General features: G+C 47.3%; 1 protein-coding gene across 1 annotated transcript in view; it reads right to left on the bottom strand.

The window, feature by feature from the left end:
* LOC137631974 (uncharacterized) overlaps positions 1-18,979 on the bottom strand; it is a 52,422-nt gene that overhangs the window by 8,493 nt on the left and 24,950 nt on the right. The window contains exon 3 of the mRNA XM_068363959.1: positions 7,614-7,727. The gene's annotated coding sequence lies outside the window, so the exon portion shown is untranslated. The remainder of the gene's footprint in view (positions 1-7,613; positions 7,728-18,979) is intronic.

The raw sequence follows: 18,979 nt of genomic DNA, 5'->3' as shown, positions 1-18,979 counted from the left end.
GTATGGGGACGTACCAGTATCAACTTAATACTAGGAACACAAGGGAGCATGGTCTACCTGCAGTGGTTTGAGGTCAGCTATGCAGAGAACCCAGGATGCTGCTTTCCCCAAGAGAGGGGATGATGAAGAAAAGAATAAGGGCCAGTCAAACCTTTTCATTCATGCAGACTAAAACTGGGTAACAATGCCCTCAACCCTCTGCTACTTGTCCAATAAGGAGCTTGAGGTTTTAAGCCAGCTGTTGTGCAGCCACCACAGGGCCGATAGAGAACGTATCGATCCTCCTGTGGGTCACGTCTTGCAGGTAGTGGGCTGTGAACGTTGTCTGACGCTTCAACACCCCCGCTTGAAGGACCTGCTTCACAGAGAAATTTCTTTTGAAGGCCAGGGACGTAGCTATGCCCCTGACATCATGTGCTCTAGGGCGACGTGACGGAGGAGGATCTGGATTCAGGGCCAGATGAATTACCCTCCGAATCCATGCAGAGATGGTGTTTTTGGTGACCCTCCTCTTAGTCCTCCCTGTGCTGTCGAATAATGCTGGCACATGAGGACGGACTGCAGCTGTTCTTTTAAGGTATAGCCTCAAACTCCTTACTGGGCATAGTAAGAGATGGTCTGGGTCATCTGTTACAGAGCGGAGACTAGAAATCCGGAAGGAGTCGAACCGAGGATCCGCTACTCCAAGATTCTGAGTCTTAGCAATAAACTCAGAGACGAAGCTGAACGTTACCTTCCCCCATCCCCTTGAATGGGCGATGTCATACAAGAGACCATGAAGTTTGCTAACACGCTTGGCCGAAGCCACAGCTAGCAGGAACACCGTCTTCCAGGTTAGGTGGCGATCTAATGCCTGGCGTAATGGTTCATAGGGACGTCTCTTAAGAGACCCGAGAACTTGAACCACGTTCCATGGAGGAGGTCTCACTTCCGACTGAGGGCAGGTAAGTTCATAACTACGTATGAGTAGAGAAAGTTCTAGCGATGAAGAAATGTCCATTCCTTTCAGCCTGAAAGCTAGACTTAAGGCTGAGCGATAGCCTTCACTGCCGAGACAGAAAGGCGCATTTCTTCCCACAAATACACAAGGAACTCCGCTATTGTTGGAATAGTGGCATCTGGTGGAGAGATACTCCTTCCATGACACCAACCACAGAAGACTTTCCACTTTGCCTGGTAGACTGCTGCGGATGACTTTCGCAGATGTCCAGACATCCTGACAGCAACTTGCTGCGAAAATCCTCTCTCAGAGAGGAGATGCTAGATAGTCTCCAGGTGTGAAGTCGTAGGGAAGCTACAGCTTTGTGGAAGATGTTGGCATGTGGTTGCTTGAGCAGATTGTGCCATGGAGGGAGTTCTCTTGGTAGCTCCATTAGGAGTTGCAGAAGGTCTGGGAACCATTCCGCATGATGCCATAGCAGAGCGATGAGGGTCATTGAAAGATTGACCGATGTTCTGGTCTTGTTGAGCACCCTCCTCATCAGACAGAACGGGGGAAAGGCGTAAACGTCGATGTTGTCCCACCGTTGTTGGAAAGCATCTTGACAGAGAGCCTTGGGGTCTAGGACTGGGGAGCAGTACAGCGGGAGCTTGAAGTTCAGGGCTATTGCAAACAGATCCACAGTCAGAGAATCCCACAAAGTCAGGACTTTGTTGGCTACTAGATGATCCAAAGACCACTCGGTACTCACTATCTAAGACGCTCTGCTCAGATTGTCGGCGAGCACATTCCTTTTGCCTGGAATGAAGCGTGCCGATAGTGGAATCGAGTGGATTTCGGCCCATCTCAGTATCTCTACTGCTAGATGGGATAGCTGCTGCAAAAAGGTACCTCCTTGTTTGTTGATGTAAACCACTACTGTGGTGTTGTCGCTCATCACCACCACAGAGTGACCCGCCAGGTATTGTTGGAACTGTTGAAGGGCCAGGAAAACGGCCTTCATCTCTAGGAGATTTATATGGAGATACTTTTCTGATTCTGACCCCAGGCCTGAGGTCGTGTGGTGCAGTACGTGGGCCCCCACCCTTTCTTTGAAGCGTCTGAAAACAGCATCAAATCCGGGGGAGGACGAGAAGGTCAACTCCTTTTTGTAGGTTCTCGTTTGCCACCCACCACTGGAGGTCCGTCAGTTCCGCAGGTCCCATAGGGATCAGGACATCCGGGGAATCGTAACCTTGATTCCACCGGGACTTGAGTCGCCACTGGAGGGATCTCATCCTGAGGCAACTGTTGGGAACTAGACGAGCCAATGATGGAAGGCAACCGAGGAGACGTGACCACGATTGGGCTGTAAGTTCTTCTCGTCTGAGAAAAGGGCTTGCGACCTTCCTCAGCCTTGCTATCCTGTCGTCTGATGGGAAGGCTTTGTGGAGATTGGTGTCTATAACCATGCCTAAATATACAAGTCTTTGAGTGGGAAGCAGTGAGGACTTCTCGAGATTTACCATGATCCCCAGATCCTGGCAAAGTCTCAGAAGTTTGTCCCGGTCTTGAAGAAGGGATGATACAGAGTCTGCTAGGATCAACCAGTCGTCCAGATAACGAAGGAGACGGATGCAGATCCTGTGTGCCCACGAAGATATTAGGGTGAACAGTCTGGTGAAAACCTGTGGTGCTGTGGAGACCGAAGCACAGCACCTTGAACTGGTACTCTTTGTTGTCTAGGCTGAATCTTAAGTACTTCCTTGAAGACGGATGGACTGGGATCTGGAAGTACGCGTCCTTTAGATCCAGTGTACACATGAAGTCTTGCGTTCTCACTGCTAGTCTGACCGTGTCTGCCGTCTCCATGCTGAACGGAGTTTGTTTGACAAACTTGTTCAGGGCTGAGAGGTCGATGACTGGTCTCCAGCCTCCAGACGCCTTCTTTACAAGAAAGAGTTGACTGAAGAAACCTGGAGACCCGTCGAGGACCTCTTGGAGAGCACCCTTCTTCAACAGGGTCTGGACTTCTGCCCGAAGGTCTTGCCCCCTTGCCGATCCCATGGCAAGGGAGCTCAATGACAACTGGATTCGTCGTTAGGGGAGGTAGAGATGTTGTGAACGGGACGCGATATCCCTGACTGATTACGGAAATCGTCTAGGAATCGGCCACGAGTTGCTGCCACCTGTCTGCGCAACTTTGTAGGCATTCCCCCACTGGTGGACATGCAGGGGGACTGCCAATCCTAGCGTTTGCGGCCTCGGCTGCTCCCTCTAGGATTCTTACCCTTTTCTTGACAGGAAATGGCTTAGACACCACTGTCTTCGGTGCTGTCATTGGTTTTGCGGTCTTGGTCGGACGGGACTGCTGTGGTGCTGGAGGCTTATAGGGCTTAGATGTCAAAGCCCTATGAAGGAGGGAGTCTTGTTGAGACTTCCTCCACCTCTCAGCTGCCTGTTCCACATCCTTAAGCTCAAACAGGATCGTTCCTTTTAAGGAAGAATGCCTGAGACTATTGATCACGGTGCTAGGGACCTTCTGATGGAATCTCTTAGCCACCGCATCCCGACGTTTCAGGATGGTGTTTGCCCACAAGTTCGAGACTTGGTGGGCTAGAAACTCGATCGTGTGAGTGCCTGAGAGAAGGAACGTCTCCATAGCTATCCTGGTACGTTCTTTGGAGAAATCCTCAGAGCGTATCAGGATACCTAAGGTCCCTAACCAGATGTCAAGCCACAAAGTGGCTTGCATTGCACACTTCGCAACCTTCTCCTGGTTAAGGATCTCAGTTGCCGAGAACGAGACCTGCCCGTTGGAGTCTCTCTCAAGAGGGACTCCCCTGGAGAGCTCTTCCAACGAATGGTGGAGAGGAAGAGCTAAACAAGGTTCCTCCAAGATCTCAAAGTACCTCCTCTGTTGTACGCGAGGAGGTGGGAGAAGCTTGTTGCCGGCACTGGAACGGTTGGAGGAGGACAACTCGGAGAGCTGTACAGTGATCTTGTCCCTGGTACTCTTAACCCCGAGACCAGGGCAGAGCCGCACTGGCCTTAGATGGTTTCTGAGTACCGAATACGTGGTCCAAGACCGTGTCCTTGCCCTCTCGAGGAGGGATCTCTGGGTCGGCAAACCCATTGAGAGCCCTCATTAGAGTCAGAACTTGCCAAAACGCATGCTCTGACTCTTGCTGTTCTCCTCCTGACGTTGGACTTGCAGCGAAGTCTCCTGTCCCCAAAGGCTCTTCTTGGGGAGAGTCGCGGACGTTCTCCAAGTGGCTAGTTGGCTCTGTCCTTGGTCTTGTAGAGGACTTTGGTAAAGTCTTCGAGTCCTTCAACTCCTTCCTGGGAAGGATGTAGGACTCCAACATAGAAGGTGCCAAGTTCTTTCCAGCCCCTACTTGGGAAGACTTCTCAGCGCGAGGAGGGGTTTCCCTCATTGGTGCGATGGGGGAACGTCTCACCTCACGTGTCCCGAGGACGGAAAGTACTCGTCCGACAGGGAAGGAGAGAAAGTCGGGGGGGGGAACCTGCCTCGAAGGCTTGCGTGGAGTCAACTTAGCCCTTGGAGAAGTTACCGCGCCCGGAACTCCTCTTTTTCTCTTCAGAGGAGTAGAAACAGCCAAGGATCTGTGACCTAATTCAGAGAGAACAGGCTTGAACGCCTGTGTAACTGCTCTGATTAGTGCACCGAACCAAGGTTGTTGACTGACAGACGCGCTGTCAGACACTCCCTCTGAAGGGACAGGGATAGAAGGATCTCTGGGAAGAGTTCCCATAGGTGGGTTTGCCTGAAAAGGAATAGGGATCCTGGACCCCTCTGGATGTTTCCCTTCTGACGCAATACGCGCTGCTATGCGTTAGCGGGGAGGGGAATGCGGCGATGTGAACCTTGCCGTGGGTTGTTTAGCAGCCTCGCGCGGGGGCGCATGATGGTGCTCGCGCAATGGAGAATACCAGGGGTCGCGCGCGGGAGACTGATGGCGCGTAGGAGCGCGGGCGGGAGACTGATGGCGCGCGCAGGAGAGACACCCTGGCGCGCAGGCGCGCAGTTGAAGCCTGTGCTTGTAGGCGCGCAGTTGAAGCCTATGCTCATGGGCGCACAGTTGAAGCCTGTGCTCATGGGCGCGCGCCAGAATGGTGGTGTGCAACTGCAGGAGAGGATGGGCGAGGGCGCGCGTATCCTCGTGGACGCGTGCAGGAGACTGCGCATGTCGGCGCGATGGCGAGCTGGACAAAGCTGTTGGCGCGTTGGCGAGCGCTGGCGCGTGGGAGAAGTCAGAATAGACTTCCCAACAGCGCCCAGATCCGAAGCTCGTGGGCACTCAGGAGAGATGACTGCTGCGTGTGGGCGCTGGCACGCAGGAGAGTGCTGGCGCGCAGGAGATCGCTGACGTGCAGTTGAGGAATGGCGCGTAGCTGGGCGTGGGCGCACTTGCTCAGGCAAAGCCTGGTGAGCAGGAGAACGTGGGCGCGTATGCTCATTGCTAGCATAGCGCGTGAGGGAAGTATGCGTGCGTTGGCGCATACGCCCTTGATGCCCTGTATTAGGGTTAGATGATGCCTGACGAGCGTGAAGGTCAGGTTTTGTCGGCGCGTAACGCGCATCAGCACTTAGGAACGGTGACGGCAAGTCGGCTGGTCTGATGGGTGGAAGGTCTACGTGTCCTTTGAGAGGACGACCTTCCACTGAAGGGGATCGCGAACGATCCGCTGAGAGGTCCAGGATCAAAGCAGGAACAGTCGGTGATCGCTGGTGAGGCTCCTCTGCGGTGGACTGCAACGAAGATGTAGAACCAAAGAGGCGCCTCCTCACCGCAGGTGAAAGAACGCCTCTCTGGCGAAGATTAAGGCATGCCTTGCGACGAATATGCCCTCTGGGGGCCGTTGGACCAGCAAGCTGACCTTCTGCACTCCTCCAAAGAGGAGTCTCTGTAAGTGAACTCCCCCAAGGGGAAGAAACACTGGCAGGAGAGACTGTTGGACTTAAATTTCTCCTTCATTGGTCGAACAGGAACGGGAGAAACTAAGCCTTTAGCTACTGTGGGGTTTGAAGAGCCAGAGGTAGTAGGAGATACTGCATTGGATACCTCTGACACCACAACGTCGACAATCAACAGAGGATCAACGTCTGCCGGAGGCGGCGATTGCTTGACAGCGGCACCCAATTGGATGTAGTTAAGTAAGACTTCCTAGGAGGGCAAACCCTCGAGCCCCAAAGAAGACCAAAGCTGGAAAAGATGGATTAGTGACACATCCTCCCCGGGGGGGACAGGTGGAGCTGCCTTGCTAGGGGAGGCAACGCCATCTCTCGAACCCCGAGCTTGCAAAACAGTACAACGGTCTACGCTGCCACTCGACGGTCTCTCGAAAGAAACCGACCGAGTGGGAGCTTCGGAGGAGGTTTGAGCAATGGAAGAAGAGTCCTTGGGTTTTTCTCCTTTCAAAGAAACCTTCGAAGGAGAAATATCCCGTTTGGACTTCTTCTTTCGTCGCCATGAAAACCTCTCCCACTGGGAAGTAGACCACTCCCTGCACTCGCTACACTTATTATCACTATCACACCGTTGACCTCTACAGTAAGGGCAAAGGGTGTGAGGGTCTGTCTCGACCGCCGACATGAATGTTCCACAGGGGCAGTCGGGTAATCCAGGGCAGGTGCGCATAATAGCAGAGGCCAACTTCACACACAAACCTGTCAAAAAGAGAAAGCAAAAAAAAGCATTAATGGCTGCCAATGAGCGGCGAGGATGACAGTGGACACGTCCAACTATCATCCGAGCCGAGAGCAAAGTGAGTTCAAGCACAGGTGTGTGTGTGTGGGGGGGGGGGGGGGGGGGGGTTAGCAAGCTACCCTCCCCTACCTCCTAACTAGCAGTGTGGGTAGTAAACCCTCGTTAAATTTTAATGGCCCGTCATTTCAGCTACGCCGAAAGTAATACCCCTGTTAAATAGCGTGGTTTGTATTCCAGTTACAGAACAAACAGTAGTGTTGCAATCAGTAACATGTCCAAGATGGAAAAATTGAGCAATCTTAGTATTGCATAGGTAAAAGACGTGTTCCTCAACTCTAATGACGGAATATGCGAACAAAGTAGTGGACAATACAGAAGCATCAACAGCGATTTATTTTTTCTAATTACATGTATTAGGCCTCGTTATAATTGGGTCCATAGACCAATTATCCAGGAATAACTTATCTGCGATACAACAGGATCACAATGAAGTGTTCTTCAAAATTAAAAGTGAGGATCTGTTGAGAGGGGACAAATACTTCATGCACATTATCAATGTCTGGTCAGTAGCACAAATGCTTACTCAGGAAAAATGGTTAACACACTAATGTATTTGCACTAAAACAAAAAACAAGCAATACAGACTTTTCCTTTAACCATTCTACATACCTTATTGATGTGATTGGCATGCTGTAGCCAAGAATTTAGAACCACAAAGTCTAATACAAAGGCCTCAAATGAAGTACAGTATATAAATCACATTGGATAATACCTCACAAACCCAAAAAGTCTGCAATATGGAGCACTAACTGAAAATTCTTGAAAATTCTACCTTTGGAATGGAAAGCCCATTGAATTTTATTGCTTAGCACCTCATAGATTGCCACTTTCTTTAAACAGCATAGTACCCAGAGCAGTCTTCAATACACTAGAAACATTATTCAAAATATAGCTATATTTACCTTGAAACATATGTAGCGGTAGTCTTCATTGAAAAAAAACTGCAATATAATTTCATTCCAAATGACATTTTGCAGAAGTTTACGAGCATCACAGTGTGTCTGCCTAGTAGGTACCTGAAAGGATACTTTATCATAATCACTTATTTTCGTAGAAAATTGAAATATGATATTTTAATTATAAAATAAATTTTTGAATATACTTACCCGGTGAATATATAGCTGCAACTCTGTTGCTCGACAGACAAAAAACTGTACAAAAAAAACTCGCCAGCGATCGCTATACAGGTTGCGGGTGTGCCCATCAGCGCCATCTGTCGGCCAGATACCAAGCTCCATGTAAACAAAGACTCAATTTTCTCCTCGTCCCACTGCGTCTCTATTGGGGAGGAAGGGAGGGTCATTTAATTTATATATTCACCGGGTAAGTATATTCAAAAATTTATTTTATAATTAAAATATCATTTTTAAATATTTAACTTAGCCAGTGAATATATAGCTGATTCACACCCAGGATGGTGGGTAGAGACCAGTAAAATATGTTTACATTTTATGAGCTAAGAGTTTTTATTTCATTTTAGAAGTTATCAAAATAACAAAAACAAAATACTGTAAATAGGTACCTGGTAAGGAAGTCGACTTGAACGATTACTCTGCCTTTTAAGTACGTCTTCCTTACGGAGCCTCGCGATCCTCTTAGGATGCTGATAGACCCCTAGGAGCTGAAGTATCAAGGGCTGCAACCCATACAACAGGACCTCATCAAACCCCTAATCTGGGCGCTCTCAAGAAATGACTTTGACCACCTGCCAAATCAACCAGGATGCGAAAGGCTTCTTAGCCTTCCGGACAACCCATAAAAACAACATTAAAAACATTTCAAGAGACAGATTAAAAGGATATGGAATTAGGGAATTGTAGTGGTTGAGCCCTCACCCACTACTGCACTCGCTGCTACGAATGGTCCCAGTGTGTAGCAGTTCTCGTAAAGAGACTGGACATCCTTTAGATAAAAAGACGCGAACACTGACTTGCTTCTCCAATAGGTTGCGTCCATTATACTTCGCAGAGATCTATTTTGCTTAAAGGCCACGGAAGTTGCTACAGCTCTAACTTCGTGCGTCTTCACCTTAAGCAAAGCTCGGTCTTCCTCACTCAGATGTGAATGAGCTTCTCGTATTAATAATCTGATAAAGTATGATAAAGCATTCTTTGACATAGGCAAAGATGGTTTCTTAACTGAACACCATAAAGCTTCAGATTGGCCTCGTAAAGGTTTGGTACGCTTTAAATAGAACTTAAGAGCTCTAACAGGGCATAAGACTCTTTCTAGTTCATTGCCTACGATCTCCGATAAGCTGGGAATATCGAAAGATTTAGGCCAAGGCCGAGAAGGCAGCTCATTTTTGGCTAGAAAACCAAGTTGCAGCGAACAGGTGGCTTTTTCTGACGAAAATCCGATGTTCTTGCTGAAGGCATGAATCTCACTGACTCTTTTAGCCGAGGCTAAGCATACCAGGAAAAGAGTCTTTAGAGTGAGATCTTTCAGGGAGGCTGATTGTAACGGCTCAAACCTGTCTGACATGAGGAATCTTAGCACCACGTCTAAATTCCATCCAGGGGTAGCCAAACGACGCTCCTTGGTGGTCTCAAAAGACTTAAGGAGGTCTTGAAGATCTTTATTGTTGGAAAGATCTAAGCCTCTATGCCGGAAGACTGATGCCAACATGCTTCTGTAGCCCTTGATAGTGGGAGCTGAAAGGGATCGTCCTTTTCTCAGGTATAAGAGAAAATCAGCTATTTGAGCTACAAAGGTACTGGTCGAGGATACAGAAACTGACTTGCACCAGTCTCGGAAGACTTCCCACTTCGACTGGTAGACTCTAATGGTGGACGCTCTCCTTGCTCTAGCAATCGCACTGGCTGCCTCCTTCGAAAAGCCTCTAGCTCTCGAGAGTCTTTCGATAGTCTGAAGGCAGTCAGACGAAGAGCGAGGAGGCTTTGGTGTACCTTCTTTACGTGAGGCTGACGTAGAAGGTCCACCCTTAGAGGAAGACTCCTGGGAACGTCTACTAGCCATCGAAGTACCTCGGTGAACCATTCTCTCGCGGGCCAGAGGGGAGCAACTAACGTCAACCTTGTCCCTTCGTGAGAGGCGAACTTCTGCAGTACCTTGTTGACAATCTTGAACGGTGGGAATGCGTAGAGATCCAGATGTGACCAATCTAGGAGGAAGGCATCTATATGTATTGCTGCTGGGTCCGGGACTGGGGAGCAATAGATTGGAAGCCTCTTTGTCAGCGAGGTTGCAAAGAGATCTATGGTTGGTTGGCCCCAAGTGGCCCAAAGTCTCTTGCACACATCCTTGTGGAGGGTCCATTCTGTTGGAATTACTTGCCCTTTCCGACTGAGACAATCTGCTATGACATTCAAGTTGCCTTGGATGAACCTCGTTACTAGGGAGATGTCTTGACCTTTTGACCAGATGAGCAGGTCCCTTGCGATCTCATACAACGTCAGTGAGTGGGTACCTCCTTGTTTGGAGATGTACGCCAAGGCCGTGGTGTTGTCTGAGTTTACTTCCACCACTTTGCCTCGAAGGAGAGACTTGAAGCTTTTCAAGGCCAGATGTACTGCCAACAGCTCCTTGCAGTTGATATGCATGCTCCTCTGACTCGAGTTCCACAGTCCTGAGCATTCCCGACCGTCTAGTGTCGCGCCCCAGCCCACGTCCGATGCGTCCGAGAAGAGAACGTGGTTGGGAGTCTGAACAGCCAGGGGAAGACCCTCTCTTAGGTTGATATTGTCCTTACACCAAGTCAGACAAGACTTCATCTTTTCGGAAACCGGGATCGAGACCGCTTCTAGCGTCTTGTCCTTTTTCCAGTGAAAAGCTAGATGGTATTGAAGAGGACGGAGGTGTAGTCTTCCTAGTGACACAAATTGTTCCAGGGATGACAGCGTCCCTACCAGACTCATCCACAGCCTGACTGAGCAGCGTTCCTTCTTCAGCATGTTCTGGATGAATAACAGGGCTTGACTTATTCTGGGGGCCGACGGAAAAGCCCGAAAAGCTAGACTGTGAATCTCCATCCCTAAATGCACAATAGTTTGGGATGGGACCAGTTGCGACTTTTCCAAATTGACTAGGAGTCCCAATTCCTTGGTCAGATCTAGAGTCCACTTGAGATCCTTCAGACAGCGACGACTGGAAGAGGCTCTGAGAAGCCAGTCGTCCAAATAAAGGGAGGCTCGGATGTCCGATAAGTGGAGGAATTTGGCCACATTCCTCATCAGCCTCGTAAACACGAGAGGAGCTGTGCTTAGGCCAAAGCACAGGGCCCGAAACTGGTAGACCACATTTTCGAAAACGAATCTCAGAAAAGGTTGGGAGTCTGAGTGAATGGGGACGTGGAAGTAGGCGTCCCTTAGGTCTAGCGAGACCATCCAGTCTTCCCTTCTGACCGCTGCTAAGACTGACTTTGTGGTCTCCATGGAGAACTTCGTCTTTGTGACAAAGACATTCAGAGCACTGACGTCTAGCACCGGTCTCCACCCTCCTGTCTTCTTTGAAACTAGGAAGAGGCGGTTGTAAAATCCCGGTGATTGAAGGTCCGAGACTTTGACCACCGCTCCCTTCTCTAGCAAAAGAGACACTTCCAGTTTCAGGGCTAGTCTCTTTTCTTCCTCTCTGTACCTGGGAGAGAGATCGATGGGAGACGTTGCTAGAGGGGGTTTGCGTACAAAAGGGATTTTGTACCCCTCTCTGAGTAACTTCACAGATTGTGAATCTGCGCCTCTCCTCTCCCAGGCTTGCCAGAAGTTCTTGAGTCTGGCTCCCACTGCTGTCTGAAGTTGCGGGCAGTCAGACTCTGCCCTTAGAGGACTTGGATCCTTTCCTCTTCCCTCGCTTCCCTTCGGCACGAGCACCTCCTCTGCTGGAGGCTCTGCCACGAAAGGGCGGAATAAAGCGAGACGCTGGAGTGTCTATCCTCGGTCTAGCGGAAGATGAAGGCAAAGGGGGAGCTTTGCGAGCTGAGGACGCAACTAGATCGTGAGTGTCCTTCTGCACTAACGAAGCAGCAATTTCCTTTACCAAGACTTCTGGAAACAGGCACTTGGAAAGGGGAGCAAAGAGAAGTTCAGATCTCTGGCATGGTGTAACTCCAGCAGACAGGAACGAGCAGAGAGACTCTCGCTTTTTCAGGACTCCGGACGTGAATGAGGCAGCTAGCTCATTGGACCCATCATGGACGGTCTTGTCCATGCAGGACATAATGAGCAAAGAAATATCTTTATCTGTCGAAGAGATTTTCCTGCTCAGGGCTCCTAAGCACCAGTCTAAAAAGTTAAAGACTTCAAAAGCCCTAAAGATCCCTTTCATAAGGTGGTCCAGGTCCGATGGTGACCAACAAATCTTCGAGCGTCTCATGGCAAGGGTGCGGGGAGAGTCTACAAGACTTGAGAAGTCGCCCTGGGCAGAGGCAGGAACTCCCAAGCCGAGAACTTCTCCCGTGGCATACCAGACGCTCGATCTAGAAGAGAGTTTAGATGGGGGAAAGGCAAATGCTGTCTTCCCTAAACTCTTCTTGGACTCTAACCAGTCTCCTATCAGCCGCAAAGCTCTCTTAGACGAGCGTGCGAGGACGAGTCTAGTAAAGGCAGGTGCGGTAGAAGGCATGCCTAATACAAACTCTGACGGCGGAGAACGAGGAGCCACAGAAATAAACTGGTCAGGAAACAACTCTTTGAAAACAGCCAAGACTTTTCTAAAGTCCAAAGATGGTTGAGTTGACTTAGGCTCGTCCAGTTCTGACTGTTGATCGTCTTGTTGTTCAGCAACATCCTCATCAGAAAGTTCCTCATCCGAAAACTGATGAGGAAACGGCAACGGAGTGGGCAACGTCTGGTTCGCCGAGTCCGGTCGCACTGGTGCATGCGTGACGGAGCCGGACGCAACGTCATGGAACTGCTGCACAGTCTGTGAACTGTCAACAACCATGGGAGCGCGAGGACGCACAGCGTCCACCCGAGACTGTCTAGACCGTCAGGGTTGAGCAGTGGAAACCACACCGGGTTGCGGAGGTTGACGCACCACGTCAAAACAAGTCACCTCTGATGGTTGTTGAACGTCCTGAACGTCAACAACCACCTCCGTGCGTCGCTTAACGTCAACGTGCGGCTGGCAACCCACACTGGATCGCATCGGTGGAGGAACCACCTCAACTGGTAGACGCGAGAAGGTTACCTCAGCGTCAACAGGACGCACAACCGATCGCTTGGAAGGTTGTTGGTCAGAAGGTACGGTAGCAACCTTCTCCGCATGAAAGTCCTGCATCAAAGACGAAAGCTTGGACTGCATGTCTTGCAGCAAAGTCCATTTAGGGTCTACGGGAGCAGGTGCGGCGACAGACGGTGTTAGTGACTGAAGCGGTACCGCTTTGCCTCTCTTAGGCGGTGAGCAGTCATCATATGACGGCAACGAGTCCGAACTGACCCAGTGGCTACAACCGGGACGTTGGACTTGTCCTGAAGGGACCGATTTACGCTTTAAAGGTCGTGAGACCTTGGTCCAAAGTTTCTTACGAGAAACACCTTCAGACGACGAGGTATAAACGGGCTCTCTCGTCTTACGTAGGTAGGGGCGATCTTGGGGAGATACGCCTGATACCATGGAGGGAACGTCTGTTCGCTGATTAAAGCCTCTCGAACCCATGCGTCGTGCGACATTGCTTCTCCCCTGGACTTGGGAGCTTGCAAGAGGTCCCGGACTAGGAGGACGACAGGCACGAACAGACGAACCCTCAAGCGCAACACTGTTCACAACACTTTTACTTGGCACTTTATCACTTCCCGCGGCACTTTGGCACTTAAGCTCCTTAACATCCGCCATGAGTTGATTGCGGTCACTTGCAAGGGACTCAACTCTCTCCCCCAAGGCATGGATGGCACGCATCATGTCAGCCATCGATGGTTCCTGAGTGCTAGGAGGGGGGTTAGGAACAACCACTACAGGGGAAGGAATAGGTTGTGGGGCATGAGGAGAGGAAACATCAATCGACCTAGAAGAACTTCTCCTAATTCTATCTCTCTCTAGCCTGCGTGTGTACTTTTCAAATTCGATAAAATCGAATTCCGAAAGGCCCACGCACTCCTCACACCGATCTTCCAATTGACAGGTTTTACCCCGACAATTGGAACAAACAGTGTGAGGGTCGAGAGAAGCCTTCGGAAGACGCCTAGAACAGTCCCTAGCATTGCATTTTCTAAACTTGGGAACTTGTGAAAGGTCAGCCATTTTGAATTGGTCAAGGGAAAATTCCAAAAAACGATCTAAGTCATCAACAATGAATCCGATACAAAAAAGAGTTCAAGGATTTATTTGAAGAAAAACCCTGCACAGCGAAAGCTCAAAACCAGAATATAGTACTTCACCAAAGATGATGTGAAAAACTCCAGTTAGCAACAGCGAGTAAAGTACGTCTTGTCGACACGTCGACAGAGAGAAAATTGAGTCTTTGTTTACATGGAGCTTGTTATCTGGCCGACAGATGGCGCTGATGGGCACACCCGCAACCTGTATAGCGATCGCTGGCGAGTTTTTTTTGTACAGTTTTTTGTCTGTCGAGCAACAGAGTTGCAGCTATATATTCACCGGCTAAGTTAAATATTTAAAAATGAATTTACTGGCATTAGGATCTACACAATTCATACTCTTCCCTTGACTTAAGATTGAGAGCTGTACAGTATACAGTACCATATAACTAACATATCTAAATAAAAGTATTCTAACTCAAATACTTTCTTTCTAAAGTGATCGGTCTCAAAACCAGCAGTCAAGTTTAAACAAATTCTATAGAAAAAATGTTCGCCTTCCAATGATATTTCATCTTCCAATGCATACTCCATTCTCATCATCATCTGTCTTTCTTTATCTATCTTGACCCCAACCTCATGTGATATTTCATGCATTTCGGTAAGCAAGCATTGCAAATCCTGTGGTGTTCTGCTAATAAGGACAGCATCATCAGCATACTCTGGGTCTGCTAATTTCCTATTACCAATCCAGATCAACCCTTGTCCACCATCTTTGACAGTTCTACGCATAACAAAATCCATGAGGAGGATAAACAACATAAGGTGACAACACATCCTCTTTGAGTACTCCGCTGTCCACTGGAAATTCATTTGATAGGACTCCATTAACATTAACTTTGAACTTACTCTGCTCATGGACAGAATCAAATTCACATATTTAAGAGAAATTCCATATTAACACAGGACTCTACAGAATTGGCTGGTGCACACTATCAAAGGCTTTTTCAGTCCAAAAAATGCCATCAAATATGGATTTCTATATTCTAAGCACTGCTGCACGTGTCTCAAAATGAAAATTTTGTCAGTACAACTTCTACCTTTTCAAAATCCAGCTTGTTCATCAATCTTTCTTTCCTGTCTCTAGAAATAAGCATAGCCTACTATATATTTTCATAACTGATGAAAATGTGATTCCTCTGTAATTACTGCAATCAGCCAGGTCTTTTTAATTTTTTAAACTTTCCCCAATACTCCTATCTCCCATTCATCAGGTTTTTCCTCTTCATGCCACACTCTACAAAATAATCTTGTAAGTATTCTGTGGGTCACTTCATTTTAAGCCAACATCATCTCACCAGTTATTCCATCATATCCAGGGGCTTTCCATCTTTGAGTTTTTTAATGATAGCTTCGACTTCAAACACACCGAATTCATTCATTGGCACATCAAGGTCTTCATCAGCTTCAAGTAAATCAATCAAATTATTACCTTTGTATCTCCTATTCATAACCTAACTAAAGTGTTCCATCTAACGTTGTCTTTCTTCATCTTCTGTTATAACAGATCCATCTCTCTTTTTGATGGGTATATGTCTCTTCTTTCCCCAGTATATTTCATTATTAATTCTACGAGCAATTTTTACACCACAGCCACTCCCTGAACTCATAGCTTTGTCAGCCTCATCTGCTTTACTGTCTAAATATTCTCTCCAGTCATTGATAGCTTCTCTTTTGACCTCACTATCAACACTGGAATACTTAGTATGCTCTACCTTGTAATTTTCATTACTTCCTCAAACACTTTCAACAATCAATTTCTGTCTTTGACTCCTTTTTATATTATCCCACGTATCATTTGATATTCATGGCTTTCTTCTTGTAACTGTGTCCCAAAACTTCACTACCAACTGACTGATATAAAGAAGGTCCCCAACAACCAAACATTTGGGGATACAAACAAATCTAACTGAAAATAACAAAGATAAGATAAAGAAATACTGTAATAACACATTATATTATTTAACACAGTAAGCAAAACGACATTTGTGATAACCTGATATGTATCTCATGGGAAATGGGACTATTTGTTAACTTTTGTAGATGGAAAGCATAGGCATGGGATTCAGGTCAAAAATTAAAAAAAAAAAAAATTTACTTTTAAACAATTCACTACAACCAGCTTCTTGGAACCAACTAAGTTTGTAAGTTAAGGACCTTCTGTTTGTTCTTAATATCACAACATTTCTAATTAATTGTCTGCTCTTTCTCTCTTAAAGTTTCTAAGACTGCAAATTGATTCCTACATTCAATTGCAAATGCTTCTCTGTGTTCATCTCCTATATGCTTAGTTGTATCAAACCTAAGTATTCTATCTACATTTTTGTTAGGTGCTTTGTTTTAATTTCAGTGTGGCAATGAGGATCTGGTGATTACTACCAATATCTGCACCTCTATAGCTTCTTACATTTCTGAGAGTTCTCTCTTTATTAATAGCAATGTGATTTATTTAATTATTGTGTGCCACAAGGTGAAGTCCTTGTATATTTGTGGATGTTCTTGTGCTGGAAAAGAGTACCTTCAATGACAAGATTGTTTGTTGGACAGAAACTTATAAAATTTGCTCCATTTTCATTTGCAACTTTGCCAAGACCCTCGACACCCTTCACATTCTCTATTCTTAGATTATTCCTTCCAACTTTAGCGTTGAAGTCGCCGATCACAATTTTCATCTCTCTCTCTGGGATCTCATCCATTACACTTCCTCATAGTATTCATCTTTGCTTTCTTCAGGGGAATTATTGTTGGTGCATGGCAAACTATAAAGGGATTTTGACGAAGGAAAAATCTATTTCTGGGGAGAGACCTGTGACGCCCGGCGAAAAAGTCCTTCTTTGTACTTTTTCTGATATAAATCTTCCAAATATACCAGAGAAAATTAAAAGCATGGAATGCAGAGGTTACAACCCTCGCGCGAGCACCTTGTTGGTGTCGTATATCTAACAAGGGCGTTTGTAAAACACTATTCACAGGCTGTCTTCCATTTAGATAATCCCTTCATCAAAGGGGGAGGGCCGTGACAGGCCCTAGAGAATACAGTTGGGTTACCCTACCGACACCCACCACTCGCGCTCACTAGGTCATCCTTCTGCAAGAACATATGGCTTGGCAAGGAAAGGGTGGGTCCGTACAAAAATAATCGGGAAGGGTTTCGCCGGGCGTCACAGGTCTCTCCCCAGAAATAGATTTTTCCTTCGTCAAAATCCCTTTTCTGGGTCGAACCTGTGACGGCCGGCGAAAAAGTACCAGAGAATGCCTTCCAAGCCCAATAAATTAATAACATAATGAGGAGAATACAATCACCATGTACGACAATACTATGATATAATAAAGTAACCGTCCAATTACCAACCAGCCAAATGACATAGGGAACGTAAGGTTAAATAATAATGACGACAAGGAACCAACTGAGTGTCGAATCGCAAAAGGCATTAAACCTTACATGTCTAAGTATATCTAAACATTAAAGGAACGGTAACTACAATAACAGTTAAACCATAGGAATTAAACATGGCAAATATCATAGGGCTAACGAACTACCAAGGAGAGCGGCGACGTGGTGTGAGTGGCGGGTAGGAGGGAGAAGAGAAGAGATGGAAGAAAGGAAGAAGAGGAGATTAATGGGGAGAGATAAGGCTCCCCTCTGCCATCGTTGGGTATTTAAGGGCCTGTAAGATCTTTAGATATTGGCGTTTGACAACCATAGGGGATTTCCAACCCGTATATTTTTTAAAATCATCAAAGTCCCTGTTCTGGAAATCATTGTTGGAGGCATCTACTGTCCGTATATCATGAGCCTGGGGAAATGATTCCGGATTAGTATGTTTAATGAAGTAGAGGATTTGTTGCCTGATACCGTGAATGGAAATAGTACCTCCTTGTTCCCTGATAACCAAGGAGCCAGACGAGCGGGTGGCAGTTCTAGCTAAAAAGGGGCTTGAGAGTGTGACTGTACACGGAGAAAAATCCTGGGGATGAAGAATAATCTTCCGAGAGGAGCACCTATTTTGCGGATCCTCATTTTTTAGCTAGGGAAGCTTTGTCTGGAAAGGAGTACTTCGGCTGAAGGGAGGAAATCTATGTTTTCCGGGTTTCGTGAGAGCTGCTAGTTCTGAAGTTCCATCACCTGAGGCCATAGCCGTTAGAAATAAAGTCTTCCTAAGAAGAGTGATATAAGAGCAGGATTCATTGTCCGTGTCCATCGCAAGTTTGAGAACATCGTTCATAGACCAAGAGTCCTTTTGTGGCCGAACCGAAGGTCGAAGCCTAGCACATGTTTTTGGGGTTGATGAGAAATAGGAATCAGCTAGGTTAATGTTGAACCCAACAAGGCAGATCTTCTTCAAAGCTGACTTGATGGTGGTTAAAGTGCTAACTGTTAGGCCTTTGTCAAATAGGAACCTCAAGAAAGAGATGGCTAAATGCGGGGACATACGAGTATGGTCTGCACTCTTAGGGGACCTACTAGTTGTTAACGGCCGAATCATATTGGCGAATTGTCGAGTCCCTTTTTTGTCCCATTCGATGAAGAGATCGTTTCCGGTTCAATGTTCGCATCTCTACGAGCTGCCAACTTCCTGTAGTCCACAAAGTTAGAGTTTTGGCTATCCTTGAGTAATCTGACACAGTGAGTTTGGATACTCGGGTCAGTTTGAGGAACGGGATCCGGATGGGACTGAGTTTCAACTCGAGGAGGAGAGGAAACCAACTGTTCTTGGCCAGTGAGGTGGTACTAAAGCTACTGCGCCCGGGAAGGAGCGTAGTTTGTGTAAAAGTTTTTAGAAGATTCCCTGTGGGAGATAGGGAAATCTTCTTCTAATGGTTCCAATCCCGGGGTAATGCGTCCATGGCATAAGCCCGAGGGTCCAGGGTTGGGGTCACATAACAAGGAAGTTAGTGATTCATCTGAGTTGCGAATAGATCTACCTGGAGGCCTGGAACGAGCCTGAGTATCCACCGGAATGAAATTATGTCTAGAGACCATTCTGACTCCA

Source organism: Palaemon carinicauda, chromosome 40 (genome assembly GCF_036898095.1).
Source record: "Palaemon carinicauda isolate YSFRI2023 chromosome 40, ASM3689809v2, whole genome shotgun sequence".
Classification (NCBI taxonomy): domain Eukaryota; kingdom Metazoa; phylum Arthropoda; class Malacostraca; order Decapoda; family Palaemonidae; genus Palaemon; species Palaemon carinicauda.
The sequence above is the reverse complement of the archived record's forward strand: the minus strand, read 5'-3'. Positions and strand labels throughout refer to the sequence as shown.